The sequence below is a fragment of the Parasteatoda tepidariorum genome, chromosome 3 (assembly GCF_982258835.1).
Source record: "Parasteatoda tepidariorum strain Cologne lab strain chromosome 3, Ptep-v5.0, whole genome shotgun sequence".
Classification (NCBI taxonomy): Eukaryota; Metazoa; Arthropoda; class Arachnida; order Araneae; family Theridiidae; genus Parasteatoda; species Parasteatoda tepidariorum.
This window is the reverse complement of record NC_141757.1, coordinates 82481508-82503507: the sequence shown is the minus strand read 5'-3', so window position 1 is coordinate 82503507 and position 22000 is coordinate 82481508.

Here is a 22000-nt window from a genome sequence, read left to right as displayed (position 1 = left end):
TAAACTGCCATTTTAAATAAACCTTAGAAGTGGAAACAGCTTATTCTCCATCTATTTTATAAAAGACAAGGATATCAAAAGGTTAAAATTATTAAATAAATAGTAAAATGATTGATAGTTCTGAAGATCATTTTGGTAATTTTAGTGTTAGTAATTTAGTGTTTGGTAATTTTAGTATTTGGTAATTATTCTTTAGAGCTTGGCATAAAAACTATTTATTTGGTTCCATTAACTTTTGTTATTTGCAATTGCCACTAAATGCATTATAATGAGAACTATAATTTTGGAAAATGGAATTTTCTGTAAACCATAACATCCGCGAATGGTAAAATTGCAATATGAATGGTTTAAATACCGTACATTTTGGTTTAATTCTTAGAATTGTGTTTTCTTTCACCAGAAATGTCTTCTACCATACAAATATGGTGATTTTACAAAAAAGTTTTCTTCGTGTACCAAAGAGTACCTTTATGCCCAAACCTACTTGGAGTTGGTTTGGGGATACCTTACTACTTGGAGATACCTTAGGGGCATTCCGGCTCCTCACATCATTCTAGATATGAAGTTCTATGTATACGTTTCTATATAAAGCTAACGGACGAATGATTAAATCAACCCTTGAATTGGTTCGAAATCTGAAAAATCAGAAATACTCCATATTTTATTAAATTATTGATTAATAATAGGTTATTTTTTAAATTATAGAGCAACAAAAGAAACACATATATTGGTTATTATTTTCATTTTGTGATTTTAGATTTAACTTTTGTAACATGACACAAAAAAAATTAAATCGTATGCATTTTTTTTCTTTAAATTTAAAATTTTGTAAAATGAGAAGTTAAGAGTCAAATTTTACAAAATGTGAGGAAAATCATTTCATTAGAGTTAATTGAATGATTTTCAATTTAAATAAACGTATATACATGCATATTAAAACACCGAAATAAAAAAAATTTAAAAGAAAACTGTAGATTGATTTTTATACAAATATTACACGCCCCTTGTTTTTTGTTCAAATTGTTGTCATATTAAAGAAGTATTAAAAAAATTTTAAACAAAAGAAAATTTTTCAAACAAGATAATAGTGTATGAATTCAGAAATTACATAGAATGCATAAGTATTTCGTGAAATACTAATTAAATTCATATAAAGTTCCTAGCACAATAATAATCTTAGACTCTAACAAATTATTCCGTAAATTATTGAGCAGATAAACGGTTAAAATGTAAAAAACAAACGTGACTTAATATAAATATGTCTATTACAAATTATATTCTAACATTGAAAGACACAATTTAACCACTTGCTTTCTGAACGTTCTGTCAATCTGTTGGAATAGTTCATTAAAGAGTGGGAAATTTTATAAAATTAACTATATGTGATATCTTCGAAGTTTAGGTGATGTTTTTAGATGTGTAGTGCATAAAGTAAAAAGCTGAACAGTTGAATAACTTTTCATCTAATCGGCTTTTCACTTACAAACATGCAATGTTCATGGTTTGAAGACAAAATTATTAATATGCTAATTAATAAAAACATAGAATTGAATCAGTTTTTTTTAATATTGCTAACGTTTGTCAGTTGCTATTTTTAAAGTCGTTTTCAAACTGATTTTATTCAAATTTATCTTTATTGAAATGGAGCCTTTAAATTCAACATTATATTGGGTGTTGAAAACATAGAATTCATAAAATAAGCAAATCAGTCGTTATAATGGAAATGTCGTTATAACGAAGTGTTGTATTAAAAAGAGTTGACTGTATATTAATGAAATTTTATCTTATCTTTACTAAAATTACTAGAAAAAGTAGTTTTATCTTATCCGATGTTTCATAAAAAAATTACCCAATAATGAAAAGAACATATGATTAATACTTTTCGTTAGCATTCTGGTTACTTAAACTGTTTCCTACAGTAAAGAAATCAATGTCCACAGTAAAAAAAATTATAATAAGGCTAGACGAAAGAGAATTTCAATTTATATTTTAATCATTTCATTTCCTTTTACTTTTGTATCTTTCTTTAACTTATAATATTTCTCAATAAGAATACATTTGCCGTTACATTATTTTAAAGCATTCCATAAATTACTTCCAGTAATATTCAATCTGCCTTACGATGTTATTCTGTACATTTCTTACGATGTTTCCACGGTTATTCTGAAAAATGAGAAATAATTTTTAACAGCACTGTATTTATTTTTTATTTTATTACTTTAGTTTTCATCAGCAAGAGAATGGAAATTCTAATTGGTTTTAGATAAATTGTCCCCATTTTTTTATTTAAATTGCGATCACAATTAGTGCATTACGTTAATTAAGTCATTAATAACAGTTATTATTAGATTAAAAAACCTGACTGGTTGATTAGGATTGAAATTTATTTTTTGTGCCTGATGCTTCATGTGTATCTCTTTCTTTTTTTTCTGTAATTGCCTTTATATTTTATTTCATTCCACTTCGATTCTTTCCTTGTTTTAAACCAAAGCTCACAAAGTAAGCAAAATATTCCAAACCATGTCTTAAGAAGTGGTTGAAATCACTCAAGAATAGTTAATGCATTTTATTGATTTTCAGCGAAAAACAGCGCCAAAAACGAATGGATCTCGTTATCATATATTGAATTTCAAATGAGGCGTGAGCTTAAACAACACGATGCGGCCATTAGGAAAAAAAGAACTTATTTTGAGCTGGATTCGACTTTTTAAAAAAAAAACATTTGTATTATCTAGATTTTATTTATTTAAAATCAGCTTATATTGTAGTTTCATAGTACATTTATAAAATAATGCGTTGCAAAAAATTCCGGGTGAAATTGCGATGAAAATTACTGGTGCCGTGTAGAAAGCATTAATAAAATGCATTTTACCACAAATCCATTTTTACCGTAAAATTTTATACTCCAATTTTTACAGTAACATTTATTAATTTAGGTGATTTGATGATTTTACAGTAAATACTATTGTAAAAGTTTCGTTAGATAAGAATTTTTTTTTATTGCGTAAAATTTTAAAGAAAAATAAATTTTACTGTGATTTGATGATTTTACAGTAAATACTATTGTAAAAGTTTCGTTAGATAAGAATTTTTTTTTATTGCGTAAAATTTTAAAGAAAAATAAATTTTACTGTAAAAAGTACCGACACTCAGAATACTAGTACTTTTTACCGGCTATTTTATCCCGAATTTTATCGTGTAACTTTTATGATTTTGGTTATAACGTTTAACAGTCTTCATATGAATGACAGCTTATCTGTACAATTTTGTAGTTGGTATAGTAAATGTTGTGCAATTTTTAAATGATTCTTTATATGGTATATCTTATGGGTTTGAGACAATAACTTTGTGAATTGTTCTCTTTTTAAAAATGTAAATGACATTACATTAATGGTAGGTATCTACTTTGTTCACATTGCAGTTGAGCTGCACGATTGGCGATTGTCTGGGATGATCCGAAGACATGCCATCACAAGTTTGATCTTCTGCTGAGGGGATGAATCCCCCGCTTTGGTAGCCTGGCAATCTGCGCGCGAAGTTAAGCATTTTACGGTATAACAGTTTAATGAGGTATGATACTGCACCCTCGGTTTCAAACTGATCAAAGTGGTCACCCACCCGCTTACTGCTGTCACTTCGGTAATCTACTGGCAACAGCGTCTTTAAGTTGGCGAGAACGTCAAGCCCTTCAGCTTATAGTACCCAATTTTAATGAATTTAACTCATGACATGGTTTCGCATGTTCTTTGAGTATTACTATAAAATCACTCTTGACATAAAATATCCTCAATGGTAGACGGATCATGGGTTAGAGTCCCCTTGCCGTCAGGCTAACCGTGCGAGGTTTTCGTGGCTTTCCTCTCCATGTGACGCAAATGCAGGTTAGTTCCATCAAAAAGTCCTCCACGAAGGCAGATTCCTCCCAATACTTGATCCATGAGCTTCCTTGTCTTCTGGATTGGATCCAAAATTACAAGGCTACTGAACATTAGTAGGGAAAGGAACATTAGTTAGTCGCAAACCCAAAATTGGGTCGGTTGTTCAACTACGGTTATAAAATAAAATAAAATCATTTTAAGGAAGTAACATAATTTAAAAAATAATTTTTTAAATCTTTTTTTATTTAAAGAAATTTAGAAAAATTTTATTTTGAGAGAATAAGGTTTGTCTATCTTTATGTTACTTACTTTGTTATAAACGTTTTTACTATCAGAATAAAGGAAAGCAAGTAACAAAAACAATAGTTACAAAATTTAAATTTTTTTTTCCTTTTTTAGAATAGAAAAATTAAACATTTTTTTCCTTCAGTACTAAGAAATGGTAATTAAAGCACAACTCGATTAGAAACGATGTCCTGTCCACTTTCAAATGGAAGTCTTAACGATTCGGACACGAATTGAAAGTCCAAAGTTTTTTCTCCGTCTTTTTGCTTCTAACCATGCTTATTAATTTAAGTTTCGTTCCATTCCAATGGACATTTTGCAGATGCGTAGAAATATCCTAGAGAAATAAGATTTAAATGGATATCTAATCAGAAACAAGATTTAAATGGATATCTAATCAGAAATAAGATTTAAATGGATGTCTAATCAGAAATAAGATTTAAATAGATATCTTACAGATGCGTACTTCTCTTGAAAGAAATATCCTACAGAAATAAGATTTAAATGGATATCTAATCAGAAATAAGATTTAAATGGATATCTTACAGATGCGTACCTCTCTTGAAAGAAATATCCTAGAGAAATAAGATTTAAATGGATATCTAATCAGAAAATGAATTCAATTTGCAAAAGCAAAAAAGAGACAAAGAAGTAAATAAATTATTAAAACATTAAATCAAAATGGAAAAGCGCCTAAAGCAGCTAAAACCAAATTTGCTTTATTTAATTTAGAAGTTCAAACAAACATTAAATCTGTAAAAACTAAAATATATGTGTGTTTGTAAGACAGCACTTCGTCAGGGGACACACTGTCTACAAACACACAGGAGCTTTTCTGTTGTCAGTGGAAAAACCAAAACTAATAAGGGGCACTGTCAGTTTTGGTTTTTCCACTGACAGCAGAAAGGCTCCCGTGTGTTCGTAGACAGTGTGTCCCCTGACGAAGTGCTGTCTTACAAACACACATATATTTTAATTTTTGCAGATTTAATGTTTGTTCTAATTTCTGAATTTAAATTCATATCTCATATAGAGAACTAAAAACACGAAAAAAAGTTAATAACTTAGGAACCTAGATTTCATGTAAGCAAAATCAAAAAGTAAAAGAAAAATTACAAAATTGGAAACTCACATGAGTGTTAGAAGAGTGGTTCCTATCTGAAATAGATTTTTTTAGAAGTGAATATTTTATTTTATTTTCTTCTAGTTTAAAGTCAGTTTGAAACTGGATATTTTTTTTAAGAAATGCATTGCAAATTAGAAAAAATTAAGGTTTGTGTATCTTCTGCCACTAATTTTGTTATAAACGTATATATTATCAGAATAAAGGCAAATAAGAACCTTAAAGAGAAAAAGAAAAGGAATAAGCATAAATTACACTAATAAATGTAATCCCGCAATTTTAAAAAAATATTTTATACTCACACATAAATAAAATGAGTCATTTCCTCTTTTGGGTATTCAAAAATTGTTTACTCACTTTTTCAAAGATATACTTTCGTTCTTTAAATAAGTATTACACAAAAGTTATTAAATATCTTTTCCTACCTGGCTTAAAAGGATTGTGAATATGTGGGTACCTTCTCATCGCTACCCACAACACACCCGTCATTTATTATCTCGTGACAACGCTCGAATTCAAACTGCTAAAGCGGACGACACGGTTTGCACGTATACGTAATTGAATTAAGCACACATATACATAACAAACTCACAATGAGATAATACAAATACGGAAATGACTTACCTTCGCTTTTTGGAGGCGAACCAGAAACCTTGCAGATACGAAGAGCATGCTCTATACCTCGAGGTGACGACTTCAGAATTACTAGTGATTTAAAATAAAAGATGAATTTAAAATGCTCGGCCGTCTTTCGAAAAGACATTGTGAAAATCAGACTCGATATTCCATTTTAGGGTATTCCTACAGCCTGGATACGTTCCAGGAAATTTTCTTTCAAATGTTTCTTCCAGAATTCACGAAAGGGTAGGGGAGAGTGGGGTCAATTGTAACATTTTTTACTTAACTATTTTTAACTAACAAAAAATCCAATGTATATTATTAGTATTAATAGACAGACGAGTAAAATAGACTATCCTCTACTAGAAAAAAAATACCTTATTTTAAATGTTATTATATTAGTTATTAACAATTTTTGACAGTCGTGCACTTGTTACAGTTGTCCCCACTTACGGGGTCAATTGTAACAGTTCATAAATTCAACTAAAACATAGTTAATTATACTTATTATCATAGTTGTGATATATTTTTTTATTCATCAAAATAGCAGTGATATTTCAGGAGTAAAATTAATAATGAGCAGAGACCTAAAGGGTTAAACTTTTAACTTTAAGGGGTTAAAAATTTTAATTTATGCTGTGAAAGGTGACAAATAAAATAATGCACATGCAACATAATATAAATGATATAGGAAACTATTGGTGGTTCTTAAAGAGTTAAGTAGTGGTTTGTAAACATAAGATTATTTATTTTCAGCTGTTACAATCGTCCCTTTACTTATTGTTACAATCGTCCCAAAGACGCCATTTCAGCTTCATTTGATAAAAACAATGCTAGTTAATTAACATAACTAATCTTTTCTTTTGAAATGTTAATTAAGGTGTCCACTTACATATTCGGTTAATAATTTTTATTTGTTTAAACAAAATTACTTTGTTACAATATTATATTATAATACCAAAAAAAGCACTTACGTAGCGTGAAAATATCTTTTGTGATGTAACTCTTTCAAAAGTACATAAAAATGGTTGCCAGCAGGGGTGTACATGTAGATTTATTAAATACACCTTGTGCGCCACCTAGGAACCAAATCTAGAACCCGACACTCGAAATTTTTGCTCTGTTACAATCGTACCCTGTTACAATTGATCCCACTCTCCCCTACTTAATAAAGTATATTTGATAATTTTGAGGTTATAATATCGTCTGCATATTATATGAAAGCATTGAAATGCTTTTCTAATGGTAAGATTTTTTTCTTTTTTTTTTAAATAATTAAGCTCTAAATTATTTGTGTAAGTATAATTTCTATAAAACTCGATTTTGCCTGAAAATTGATACTTCCAATTGAGTTTTCAATAATCCCGCTAAATGTTTTCAATTTTAGCGGAAATAGCTTTTTTCCCACATCAAGTTCATTTTAAAATGCTTGACTTGGAAATGTCGAAAAAGTCGAGATGTCGAAGTACCTGCCTCACAGCTCAAAAGGGTCGTATTTGAGTCGATAGAAGATTACAGTGTTTGTTTATTAAAATTTTTTCTCATAAGGTTAGTATTGTTTTTCCATTTAAAAAAAAACATTTTGACATTATTTTTTCATGATTTTATTTTAGTTAATTGTTAAGTTATTTTCATTCGGATTGCTATATTTTTTCTGTATATTTGCAAAACATTTTAGTTCTATAAAGAAAAATTAATAAAATTAATAACTAATTAATAATAATAATAGTTTGTTGTAATAGTTTGTTAGTTGGAAAATGTTTTTATATCGCTTAATGAGTTAACCTTTTAAACGCTACATATTGAGTAAAAATTTGAATTTTCATTATCATTTAAATCTCTCAAAAAATTTAAACACGAGGAGATTTTTTAATTTTTGCGAGGCAGTAAGCTGAAGGTGTGAAACATTGTACAGAAAATTTTCATCAACCAGAAACTGTTTCGAACTTGCTAGATCCATAAATAGAATTAAACTAAACTCTGTTATATGATTTGAAAGTAGTCCTTTAAAAAGGATCTCATTTTTTCGTTTCCAAAAATGTGATTTACAGAAATATTCTTATTTCTAAAATACTTTTCTCTTCAATTTAAAAAAAAATAATCAGTGACATTTCGATACTTTTTTTTTAGTTTAAACAAAATATAAGAAAAAACTTCCCCATCTCGTTACACTTAGTGAAGCATGTCGAACTCAAATATAGAACTACTTTTTTGGTTCCTTCAATCCTTCTTATAGATATTCTAAACCATCCTAAAACTATTTTGCAGATCTTGAATGTTATCAGAATTTTAAATAGAGTAGTTTTCATTCTTTGGAACCTAACAATGAATATTAAGCGTAAGTAGATAAATTTTTAATATTAGAAAGCGAATTTTGAAGAGAAGATTCGTAACTTTTGTTGTCATTAAATTTAAAAATGTTGTTATCGTTGTCACACCTTTTTAACAAAATTTCCATTTTCCATGCAGTTTGCTATTGATTTAATGGTATTATTAGTAATTTTTATTCTTTTTATTAAATATATTTATAAAATTTATGCAAAATAGTGATATTATTTGTAATATTCGTAAGTATTATTTTTAAAGTTAAAACCAAAATTTCCTGTCCTCTTATGACAGTTGCAGGACAAAAAGTTTGATAAATACGAGTTGTTATATTTGGAAAGGTATCCTTAACGTGCATCCTACAATGGATGCATCCAGAACGGAACAAGTTAGTATTATTTTTAGAGGCAAGAAAATAAGCATAACTGTTTTATACAAAAGGCCTAAATATTACAATAATTAAACAAATTCTTAAAACTTACTCTTTTATTTATAATATAAGATTAAATAATAAATTGATCATTATTATGCGTTGTTTTATGTATCTTGGGGAATGGCATTGACGAATTTTAATTTACAATATTATTATATTCATCTAAGTGTTTTTAAAAATGATAAATTATTTATACAAAGAACATTGTTTTTTTTATTGACTTATAGGATATGTTGTTTATTAGTTTCATTTTCTTGTTTTACACTTTACTTTTGCAACATAACTAATTAAATAAAATAAAAAATTTAGTATTTTTTTTTAAAATTTAAAATTTTTAAAACAAAAAGTAAAGGGTACATTTTTTACAAAATGCAGAAGAACTCATTTTATAAGAGTGTAATTATAATTCATAAGCACCTTATTTTCAATTCATAAAAACACCTACGCTTACTTATCAAAACTCTAATTGGAAATAAAAAGAAATCTACATGTTAAGATTTATGCAAATATCATATTCAAATTCGTTTTTTGCTCGAACTGTTTAAAAAACACTATTAAAGACTTACCAAACTAAATTTTTTAAGTAGCACCATTATAATAATGCATAAATAAGAAACCATTACATTGTACGATTAATGTATTTTATAGAGTATCTAAGTATCTCGTGAAATAACTGTTAAATTCAGATAAAATGTTTAATACATTAACAATCTCTAATGTTAATAAGTTATACCATTAATTATTTAATGATAGGCAGTTAAAATATAAAGAAATGAATGTACTGAATTTTAATAAATTATATTGAACCATTGAAAGGCGAAATAAAACTGTTTGCTCTAAGAGTGCTCTTTAGGCAGGAGAAAAAGAAATGAAAATTAGTTCTGCGTGGTATTCTCAGATCACGTTACTACTTTGCTTCGTTATTTTCTGGAGGCATCCTTCTTAGTTTAACTTTACATTCACTTTAAATGTTCTCACGTGAATTAGTAAATCAGTTATCCACAGTCTATGGTACAATCTTCTTACCTTTTTTGTTCTGAATGATGGTAGCTACATATCTGACACTATCACACATACCTACTTTTCATTGGAGCAATAATTATTAATGATTGATTTAAATTCACTTCTCCAGAAGTATCTATAATTGCTCTTCATTTGCCTCAAAATAATTTCAAGAAATTTTTTTTTAAATTCTTTAGAAACATAAATTTGCTGAATAATTTCGTCAATAAATATCATCCGAATAAATATTCTTACTGAACTTTTCGTCAATTAATACTATCGAAAAAGAAAGTTTCCTCAAGAAACATTAATGTACCCGATTGAATTTCCTTTTTGCCTTTTAATAATGAATTACAGATATTGCTGAAAATACAGAAACGGATTACATCATTAATTTTCTAATATTCAAAAGAGCTTTTTTACAAAAAGAATGTATAAAAGGCTTCCGTAGCAATAAAATCTGCATAGTCTATGACAAAAGCAGAAAAAAACAACAATATAGTTCTCAACCTTGAAAATGGAACAGAAAAACATTTACATTTATCATTTGATGCTGACATAAAACATCATCATAGGAAATTCTCATACAAAACAGAGTTAGAAAATACTTATAAAACGAAAGTAAAAATACGGCACAATTTAGAGAACTAAGTGATTAATAGTTTGGAAAAAAGCCAAAAGCTTTGAGCGAAGACATAATTTAAAGATATTTTCGTGAGCCATTATTAAAAAAAAAAACTAAAAAAAGAGGGGTAAAACAGAATGTGTTGAACAAAAGTATTATTTACAATGATGAGACCGGAAGAAAAGTAACATCTTGTATTAATTTATCTTTTATTCAGTACCATATTTTCATGTATTTCTTTATTTTTTCAATTTTTCTTTATCCACTGTGATAAATGAAGAAGAAATTAATTCAATATCTTGAAGAAGAATTGACCATCAGCAATAGATTATATTCACATTAAAATAATTCTTGTTACAAATCATCTTAAATTACTGGCATTTAACGTCATATCAGTTATACTCTATGATCTATAGAAATCTATAGGCATTGTAAGGAGATTGAATTATTAATCATTATGTGGGGAGTGATTCGCATATTATTATCCCTTTAAGGGGTAATATTAATTAGTCATCGTTTAATATCGATAAGAACACTGGAGAATAGGAAATGTAATATATTTTATTAAAAAATTCAACTGTGATATCAATTATATATTAAAAAGAGTTGTTCCTGTTATGTGCTCTATCATTTTTTGGATTTATTTTATTTTATTAAATTTAGCAGCAATTTTTTTAATAGTAAATGATAAAAACTGTTACATTAATTTAAGTAATTTTGATTAACAAAATCCGAACATTGAAAAGAATCATTTAAATAGCTCTTGAAAAATTAGATACGACTTTTTTCAGATGGTGAAATAAGTAACGAAATTAACATGAAGGGGCGCTAACTTTCAAACGGTCTCTGGCATTAACTATTAAGACTATATTTCCTACATTGCGACAGAGAATATTTTAACAGTCTCAAATACAAATCTGTCGAGGGGAAAAAATTTTATTTGGAAAACGTTAAGTTGTCTGATTTAGTAAGTTAAAATATCGTCTGTTCTAAGTTTGCATATTTAAGGTTAGGCCATCTAATCATTAAGATTAAGTCTTTGTATGTCATTAGATCAAAAGTTATTCAGGGTGTTCCCTTTTTTTTATTTTCCGCACTGTATATCGTTATTATTTCCAGGTAAGAGATGTTTGTAATCGATAGAGTATAGGAGAGTGCGGCTTTTAATATCGATATCATTTTTTATAACAACATTACTATTAAAAACCTATATCCATTTATATGTTTTATGGGGTTATTCATATACATTGTTATCATTTTAAGCAAAAAAGGATTTAATCTCATAGTATTTTTTCATATCGATATAATACAAGAAAATTTAGCTCTTAATATCGATATCACATTTTATTGCAAAGTTTAACTGTTAAAAACTGTTTCAACTTAAATGTTTTATGGGGATATCCATACTCATCGGTACAATTTCAAGAGGAAGAACCAATTGATATTGTTTCAAATTGAGCGTCGAAGAATTTTTCATTCGATATTGATACTAAGACTAAGTCAAAAACCATTCTTAAAATTAAAAAAATGGATGACGGTTTTCATTGAAATTACTTTAGAAGTATTGATATATTAGTTATTTAACATTTCCAGTGTATCCTAGTTTTTCCATAGTCCATAATGTTTGTAATTTTTGTTATTGTTAATTAGAGTCTTATTAAATTTTTTTCTTCGTCTTTTTTTTTTTTTTTTTTTTTTGAAATTTTACTAAAATTATATTAGAAAAATGAAAGTTGGATATTCCTTGGCCAGTTTTAGTCTGTTATGGTAAATAAAAACAAGTGGTGTAATCTATATACTGTTAGAATTTTCCTTTTAAAAGTATGACAAAATAACCGGCAGTAGTCTTTTCATTCAATTAACCTTAAATTTTATGGTAACGAACTTTTTTTTACCTTTACGATTTTGAGACAGTTTATAACTAGCATACTTAAGAAACTAAAACTAACAAAACTAACGATTTTTCAACCATTTAAAACTAGAAATTTAACTGGACATTAGAAATCGACTTTTATTAGGTAATGGGCATTGAAGTTAGGTTGTGGTTGAGTTGTCTTTTATGAAATTTACCGTGGAATGTGGTATAATTAGTTTATCTGGTTGTTTCAGAAAAAAAAGATGGGAAATAAGCTTCAAAAGATGATCATCGTAAAGGAAGGGAAATATTAAACTTATTTGTGTTAAGCAGCTTTTTAGTGTTGCCATATGCGTGCGAACCAGAGTATCGAATTCTAATAGTCCAGGGTCACAAATTGAGTGGATACATCACACTGGAAACTCTTCATGAATTGAAAGGATTGGGAGAAATATTGCAGGACCGACTCTAGGACTCAAACTCCCGTTCTGTCGGTCATGAAATTGACAGATTAGCCCTTTCGGCTGTAATATGTGCCCAGCTGCAAATGACTTCATTAAATGGATCTAGCTAGGGCGATAAAATTCTGGTTGTTTTACCGTATTGGGTGAAAACAGTTAATAAACAGTTTTTCTCACAGTTAACAGTTTGATTACCATCTTTTTTATAATTATTTGACTATTTTGATTTAATATGGTAAAATAAAAATTAAATAAATAGTTATTTAATCATTTTTCCAAGAAATTTCTTACAGTGTATCTACAAACATTTTTATCTTTGTATTTAAAAACCAAAATGTTCGTAGTTAATTTTAACTTTTAGCTATCTGATTGTTTTTTTTAAATCAGTAAATTTAATCACGATTTCCATACTGATATTATTTTATTAATATTTTTTAGATATTCAAACTAAAGCATTCTCTTTTCTGAAAGAAATAAACATAATTTATGATCAATTTTTTTCTTATGAAAAAAATATTTAATTCAAAGTCTATTGAACTATTTATATAATAGAGATTTCTGAAAATGATTTGGTATACTTAAATCATTTTTTGGAACAAAATAATCACTATCATCAGAAAGTATGTGGAATTTCTAATATTTTGGTCATATTTTTCAGAAAAATTTTTTTATAATGTTACTTCGATAAATTATTTTAACAAGCACTTTGGTTAAAATTATTTTAAACAGAGATGAATCTGGAAGCTATCCAACAGAGAAAGTAAACTACCAAAAAAAAAAAGGGAAGTAAACATTACCATCAATTTAACAGTACTTTCAAAAAGATGTTGTCACTAAACCGTTTAGCGAAATGGAACATGAATTTCTAGATTCGCATTGTTGATAGTTTATTTTAACTATAAATATATACTATATGTTAACTATAAACTTTCATATATAACACTCTCGGAACTCAAAATAAAACGATTTTTTTGCACAAATAGATTATAGTTTAAAAAAGAAGATTATAACAGCAAAAATTATTAAATGTGTTACAGTGCTCAAAATAAAAAATAGAATAATGTAATACTTTTGATATAAGGATCGAATTTTCACGTACTATCTTAATATCTCATTGGTTAGAGGAACTAATCTTATATAGGCTAATAAATCTGAGGTTTACGATAACTTAAATTACAAAATCAGACACAAAAATGTACTTATTTTGTATAAAAATATCTTTTTTACGACGGATTTGGGTTTTCAATTTTCATTGAATAGAATGTAGCCGCTATGTAAAAAGAATTATGGTCCAAACAATTAAATCGGGAGAATGGTTGATACTTTAAACTTCTTAGTACTAATTCTAGTTTCTACTTTAAATCTAAAAATATATTTTAGAGAATAAACATTTTTTATACATAATCATAAAAATACTTTTTTAAAAAATAATTCATGTAAAAAAATGACTGTTTTTAATATTTTATTACGTTTTGTTATTTAATTCAGTAATTGCGACAATTTTGGTTAAAATTATTATAATTTATATATAATTTCAAATGTCTAAATGCAAAATTTAAACGAAATCAGTAAAAAAGTTTCTGAATAAGATTATTTTAAATTTATTCTCAAAAACATCATATTTTTAAAGTCAAGGGTTTTTATTTCCCTATAGAACTATTAAGTCGATTTCTATCAAATGGATTCTTGCTACTTAATGTTATATTTATTTTTAAATTATGTAAGAATTATCGACCTATAGGGGAATACTATGCAAAATAATTATTAAGGAATATATTTTATATGGATGTATATTTAAACAAACAAATTTCATAATTTCATTAAAAAGTTTTTGATTCAATTAACCTTTCAGAGATATAGAAAAGTATGCAAAAAGTGAAATTAGCATTCAGAGACTATCTCTGATATTAAGAGGATCAAAACTCCGAATTCATCGAATAAAATACACGTTTATTCAGAGAAACTACGTTTTGAGTCTGATTTCGTAGTTTAATAAATAATTATTACTAGCTAATTAGGATATTTGAGGTTAGCCCCTCGAAACACTAAGATTGCACATTAAAATGAAAATCCATTCCCTGGAACAAAAGTTATTAAAGTATTCCGTATATTTTTCTTCTGCTCACTGTATTCTTGAATGCAGTTGTTTCCTTTGTTAGATACCAATTTGGCTTGAAAAGTATCAAACATTAGCCCTTTTAAATGAGCACACTTTGAGTTTAATCCACTATTTTAGGATAAGGAGAACTTCTAATTTTGACTTTTACGAAGAGTATGTTTAACTTTTTGGTGCGCACTGGCAGTAGAGCTTATTGCTTATTTTTAAAAAAAACTGCGTAGTTATTAGCTAGTAAAGCATTCGCTCCAGAATAGAAAACTGAAAATACTATCATTGCCCCGATCAAATAACTATTCATGATTTTGACTGTTTACATCCATATGCATAATGCAATAACAATAAAAAGAGTCACCTGATAATCCAGCTGCATAAAGAAACAATTAGACCATTTTCATAAAAAAAAATACAAAAAACAGCTGCTACCACATTTGTCCAGAGGCAACAATGAATTTTTTTTATTTTTTGAAGTTAAAGATTCTTTGATTAAAGTGAAGTTGTATAAAAAGATTTTTTCCCAAAAGTACTGCACTCCATTGTACAACTTGGATTTTCAAAACTCGAAGAAAAGTTCGTATTGAACGCTAATTTGACTGGAAAAAGACCATAAATTGAAAGGAAAAAATTCAGTAAGTTTTGAAATAAATATTAACACTTGAATCATTTTAAAGATAATTCATATGTGGTTTGTGCTGCCTCTAGAAATTTCTATAATTTAAGTCCTGAAGTGCTTACCTAAAGCTATTTCAGTTTTGAAATTCCAATTCATAAAATCATCTATCTTGTTTACATTGCTTCAACTTTGGCACAAAATAACACAAAAACTAACGAACGCCTAAATAACATTTTCGCATCGAAATATGTTTTCAAATACTTTCTAAAAATGTTCGAAATTTCTATTGGAAATATTTTCATCCAATAGGTTTTGTGTTATGAGAGGTGAGCAGCGAGAAAAAGCGAAAATTTTCTAAAACAGCAAAGGTGGCTGCATGAATAACTTTTTTTTTCTTTTTTTTTTCAATATCAAGAGAAAATCAGGAGCAACAATCAAATATATATTTAAATTAGTAGTTAAAATATATTTTTTTCTAGTTTAAATGTTGTTTTTAGCTATATTATTTGAGTGAATCTAGTTTCTAGTTAGAATGTAAAAATGAATGTTAAGTTAGTTTTAATATAACTTAATAGCACTTTTCTTAACAGAGCAAGCACTAATTTAATGTACGGTAATCGAATAGGAATAATTAAACGAAAATCCCCCATTTAAAGAAGTCATTGGCTAAAAAATTAGCATTAAAAATGCATATCTGCAAATTAATTATTTTCATTAAATACGAATATTATTTCTGCCATAATCTAATGACAATCGATTCAATGATCTATTTTTTCTCGAACAATTATAATAACTCATTTACGTCAGCCAATGGCAATTTGTCTTGGTATGTTCTATAGCTCTGCTATAAGTATAATTCATAGAAATAGAAACTCTTTAGAATCAAATTATTATGTTTTGTAATTTTAATTGGACTTTACATATTATAGAATCCTAAGTCCTGAAATGAATGACTCTAGAAGCAAGCACATGAAGAAAGGGACTTGGGTTATAAATTATATATTTAGATTCATGTAAGCGGAGTTTGGGCTCAATATAAAGACAGTTTTAGTTCAAGACAATACAAGACAAATGGCAGAACAGATAGTAAAAATTTGAGAAAGACAGCACAAGAACACATCCAGAGTTAACGATGGGATATGAACCCGCAATCTCCACACTGCATGAGTTTGGCGGTGGCCACTGGGAACCAACAAACGAATCAATGAATCGGAAAAAGAGTTTTTAAAGGGAAAAAATAATAAATTTATTGTTTGCTAAAAAGAAAGCAGAAAACAGAATAATCATTATTAATTTGCTATGTTTTTATTTTCATTCCAATTGGAAACAGCTTTTATCTATCTCTCTATTTTTTTAATATTTCGATATACATGTTAAAATCTCTCTCTCTCTCATTTTTTGAGTGCTCCTCACACTATTGTATTAATTTTTATAATTTTGTATAATTTTTTGAGTGCTCCTCACACTATTGTATTAATATATTTTGCTTTAGCTTTATTGATACAATATCAGAAGGCACTCTGTTTTACGGATATAATCGTGTGGGCTGATGAAAAGATTATATCTTTTTTTCCGGTTTTTTAAATAAAATTTCTTTTTTTTAAAACTGTTGCTTGTTATTTTTTTACTTATTATTTCCCCCTTTTTTCATATGTCTTTAATTTTTCTTTGTTTTATTCTTCATTTTGAACTTATACTGATATATACTGATATATACATTACTGATATATATATATATATATATATATATATATATATATATATATATATATATATATATATATATATATATATATATATATATATATATATATATATATATATATATATATATATATATATATATATATATACAGGGTGTCTCAGTTAAGCGTTTCAGAACTTCTAAGAGGGGTAGGGGACATCATGACGACTCGAAATCATATAGCAATGTGGGGTCGGAAATGCTTTCCTGAAGCGGTGACGTACACAGAAGCACCATAAAGAAAAGAGATCGTAAGTGAAAAATCGCTATAATAGTATATTGAAAAAATTATATGGCACATGGGCCAAAGTAAGTGTTCGAAGTTTCTGCCACCGGCTACTACAATGTACACCTCACATCTCCGGCGCATGGACATTCGAACATTCTGCAATACTCCAGGCCTTGGCCAAAGAATACCTAAGGTGTGTAAGTGTTCTTTGTTCGCCAAGCTCCAGGCATATCTCGCAGGCAGCTACTGCGATTCTTGCAACCAGCATTATCAAAAGGGGTGTCATAAACCAGTGTTTTCATATGACTCCAGAAATCAAGACATGATAGGTCGGGTGACCGAGGAGGCCATATAATTTTTTCAGTGTATTATTATAGCGATTTTTCACTTACGGTCTCTTTTCTTTATGGTGCTTCTGTGTACGTCACCACTTCAGGAAAGCATTTCCGACCCCACATTGCTATATAATTTCGAGTCGTCAGGATGCCCCCTACCCCTCTTAGAAGTTCTGAAACGCTTAACTGAGACACCCTGTATATATATATATATATATATATATATATATATATATATATATATATATATATATATATATATATATATATATATATATATAATTATTGTACATGCATAATATAATTCCTAAGTACTTTAAATATTCATATATTGCATCATTTTTAACTTTTCTTCTTTTTTTTTAAATTTCAAAATAATAATTTTGCAAAAATTTAAAATTGATCCAAAAAATTTTGCCTAATTTTATTTAATGTTTTTAAAGTTATAGCAAAAAAAAGAACGAAAGAAAAACAAACAGATTCATTTTTATAAATAAGAAAACTGTCCATATCTCCGTAAAATTTACGAAATTTTATGCAATTATAGCTAATAAGAGCTAAATTAATAGATACACGTAATAAGCTTATTGCTATATCTTTTTTAAAATATTATATAATTAGAAAAGTAATGAAAAATATAATTAGAAAATATAATTAGAAAAATAATAAAAAAATTGATAGAAAAACGTAAAGGTTCTCTTTTGGACGCATTCCTTTACGACAGCAATAGACATTTGAAAATAAATAATAATTATATCTATATATACATATATATATATATATAAATTTTATTTCCTCCAAATGCTTAAACAACCAAAAATCAATAATGAAAATAGTTTTAAAGCTACATCCTATACTCACCGTACAATAACTCATTAATCAAATAATGTATAATTGCTGATGGGGTTTGAACCCCCTAACCCTTTCCGTAACTACGTCACTGCCCTGAGTTAACAAAATGAATCATTTATTTAAGATGTTAAAAAATAAATCCTTCTATGTATAACAAAAGCGAATGTCTAAGGAGCAGGTGAAAACCAGATTTAAAAAGAGTTTACTGTTACAGTGGCAAGCAAAAATATCGACCCTACATTACCCTACATTACCACCCTACATTACCCCACTCTACCCTACATTAATGGAAGAGACACATTCAGTTTTTGACATTTGTTTAAATTTCTCAATAAAAACTTAAAGGACTATTCAATAATTTTAGAAATATTTAGATCACGTAGTTTTTTAAACTTATCATTAAATTTGAAAAGCTTTCAGAGGTTTAAGAGACCGGCAGTAAATAATGAACAAAAAAAAGTATTTTTGAATATATGCCAGAAAAATTTAGCCGTAAGCTTGTAATTTGTGTCTCTTACTTAGGGTGTTATTTGCAATAATTTCAAAAAATTTCGTGAACCTAGCTTAAATATTGATGGAGATATGGACATTTTTATCTATAAAAAAATATATATAATAATATTTTATCTTAGTTTTTTCGATATAGCTTTAAAAATATTCAAAACAATTAACAGAATTTTTGGAAAATTTTTTAATTAATATAAAAATTTTTCATTTTAAAATTTTAAAAAAATTCATTTGAAATTGCGCAATATATGAGCAATTTAAGTAATTTTTTCATGCTGGGCATGCACGGAAAAAATATTTTAAAAAAATCTTTTTTCATAACTTTGTGTTGTTGTTGTTGTTGTTAATTTACGTCGCAGTAGAGCTGCACAATGGGCTATTGGCAACGGTCTGGGATACATCCCGGAGGTTATCCGAAGACATGCCATCACAATTTTGATCCTCTGCGGAGGGGATGGCACCCCCGCTTCTGTAGCCCGACGACCTGCGCGCGAAGTCGAGCACTTTACGGTAGCACAGTTTAACGAGGACCAATACCGCACACCCTCGGTCCCTACGCAGACTGATCCAAGTGGTCACCCACCCGCTCACTGACCGCAGCTAGTGATGCTTGACTTCGGTGATCTGCTGGGAACCGTGTCTTAACGATCAGTCCACTGCGGGACCATAACTTTGCGATCAACTTTATTTGATAAATGAAAAAAGTTTGATTTGACTATCTTGAAAACTAAAAAAGTTTCTAGAAATTTAAGTAGTTCTTGCAAATTGTTTAAGGAAAACTCTATATAATAACCCTATATATTATTTTTCCTGAATTTTATTTTATACTATTCAACATGATTTATTAAGCATGACACCGGTATTGTGGGGGATAAAAGTATGCTTTGCCAAGTATGCGTTCTTTCCTTATATCATCACATTTTGTATACGGACTATCATTGTTAGTTATTTTCCCCCTTTGTTATTTCATTTTATACTATAATACAAAAGAAATTTCTGGAAAATATCTTATGATTAAGAGCTTTCTTTTAAATAGTCCAAAAACTTCTTACAGATGAAGACTACTGATAGAAATTTTTACTACTGCTAGAAACTAATTAGCTTGTTAAATTTACACGTTATTCAGATTGGGCCTTTTTCTTTAGTTACCAAATACGATTCACTACAAAATTATGAAGAAATAGAAAGGAAATAAAATCTTCAATTTTTCTGCTCATGCGCAGTAGGAAAAAAACTGCTTTAAATATTCATATATTGCATCATTTTTTTAAAAAAAAATTTTCATCTCAAAATAATAATTTTCAAAAAGCTAAAATTGATCCAAAAATTTTGCTTCATTTTATTGAATGTTTTCAAAGTTATAGCAAAAAAGAGAAAGAAGGAAAAAGGACAAAAAGATTCGTTTTTTATAAATAAAAAAACTGCCCCTATCTCTGTAAAATTTACAAAATTTTATGCAATTATTGCTAATTAAAACCAAAGTAATCGATACACGTAATAAGCTTACTGCTATTTTTTTTCTTCATAGAATGTTCAAAAATACTTGTTTTGCTCATAATTTATTACCGGTCTCTCATATCGCTGAAAGCTTTGAGCTCTATTGATGAGTATGAAAAATCACAATACTTAAACACTTTTAAAGTTGCAAAACAATCCTCGAAGTATTTCTTGAGAAATTTTTAAAAAATTCATAAGTTGAAAGCGTAAAAAAAATTCTTATAAGGTAAATTGCAAGCAGTGATATGATTACATGATCAAACGCATGCAAAATTAAAAAGAACTAGCAAAACTGTAGAAAAAACTACAATCTTCAGGTTTTTAATAAGCTCCGAGATCTACATAGAACTACTACAGAAGAACACTTCATTTGGAATTCTCCGGATTTATAAAGAAGGTACTCACCTTCTTTATAAATTATTATTTTTATAATTCGTGATCGCAACGCTCGAGTACGCCCTCTAGCGGGAGCCTGAAAATATCAAGCATTAGTTCCATCATAACCATTGCTAATGACGTACGCCATTTTCTTAGCAGCAAAATTTCCCTAAGGAAAAGGTAGAAGAACTTGAAAAAATTAACCAGAAAACGCCAAACATTGAAGCAGAACACGCCAAGCATTTGAAGATTACATGATCACTTGCTGTTACAGATGTGTATATTACGGTAAAATAATTTTTTCTGTCTTCAATTCATTACAAATTAAAATGAAGTCAACATTGCTTTCGTCATTCCAATAAATAAATGTGAATTCAGAAAGTCAAGAACTTCAATAGTTATAGAATATTCTTCTTTGTTATAGAACAGTATATATTTCCGTATCTATATAATTCGGAAAACAACAATAAAGAATCAACCAAATTACTTGAAATAGTGTCATTTGTGCTGATGATTAATAAATTTTTTATCGTTTTCTTGGTAAGTATTTTTTAGTTTTGAAAGAATAGATAATTTCAACTAGAATTCAGCTGCTCTGTTTTTAATCTACATATTCAAATTCATATCGAGATCTTACAATTATAAAATTTTGATGTGTGGTATGTTATCTAAAAGTAATAAAGGGATAATCTATGTACATATTATTTGAAAATAAAACTTTCAAACGAAGAAAATTTCATTTGGAATTCTGCGGATTTATAAAGAAGGTAAGTGTTATGATTTTTATAATTATAAAAATCATAACACTTACCTTACACTTGATGATAGTTCTCTACAGAATGGTTTTTTATATCTGATTAAGAACTATAAGAATAATAAGAAAAGAAACAATATGAAAGTTTTTATTTCAATGTAAAGAATTCTTAAAATCGTTTTTTATCCTAAGAATTCGTTATTTTCCGTTTTTAGTTTATAATTTTTCGATAAAAATTGTTGTCAAAATATTTTTTTTGAAAACGTAAATGGTATAACATTATGTGTTTATGTATACTTCTTGCATATTCTAATGTTTCAAGAATTTGCATATTCTAATGTTCATGATTCAAAAAAGTATGAATAAAAAT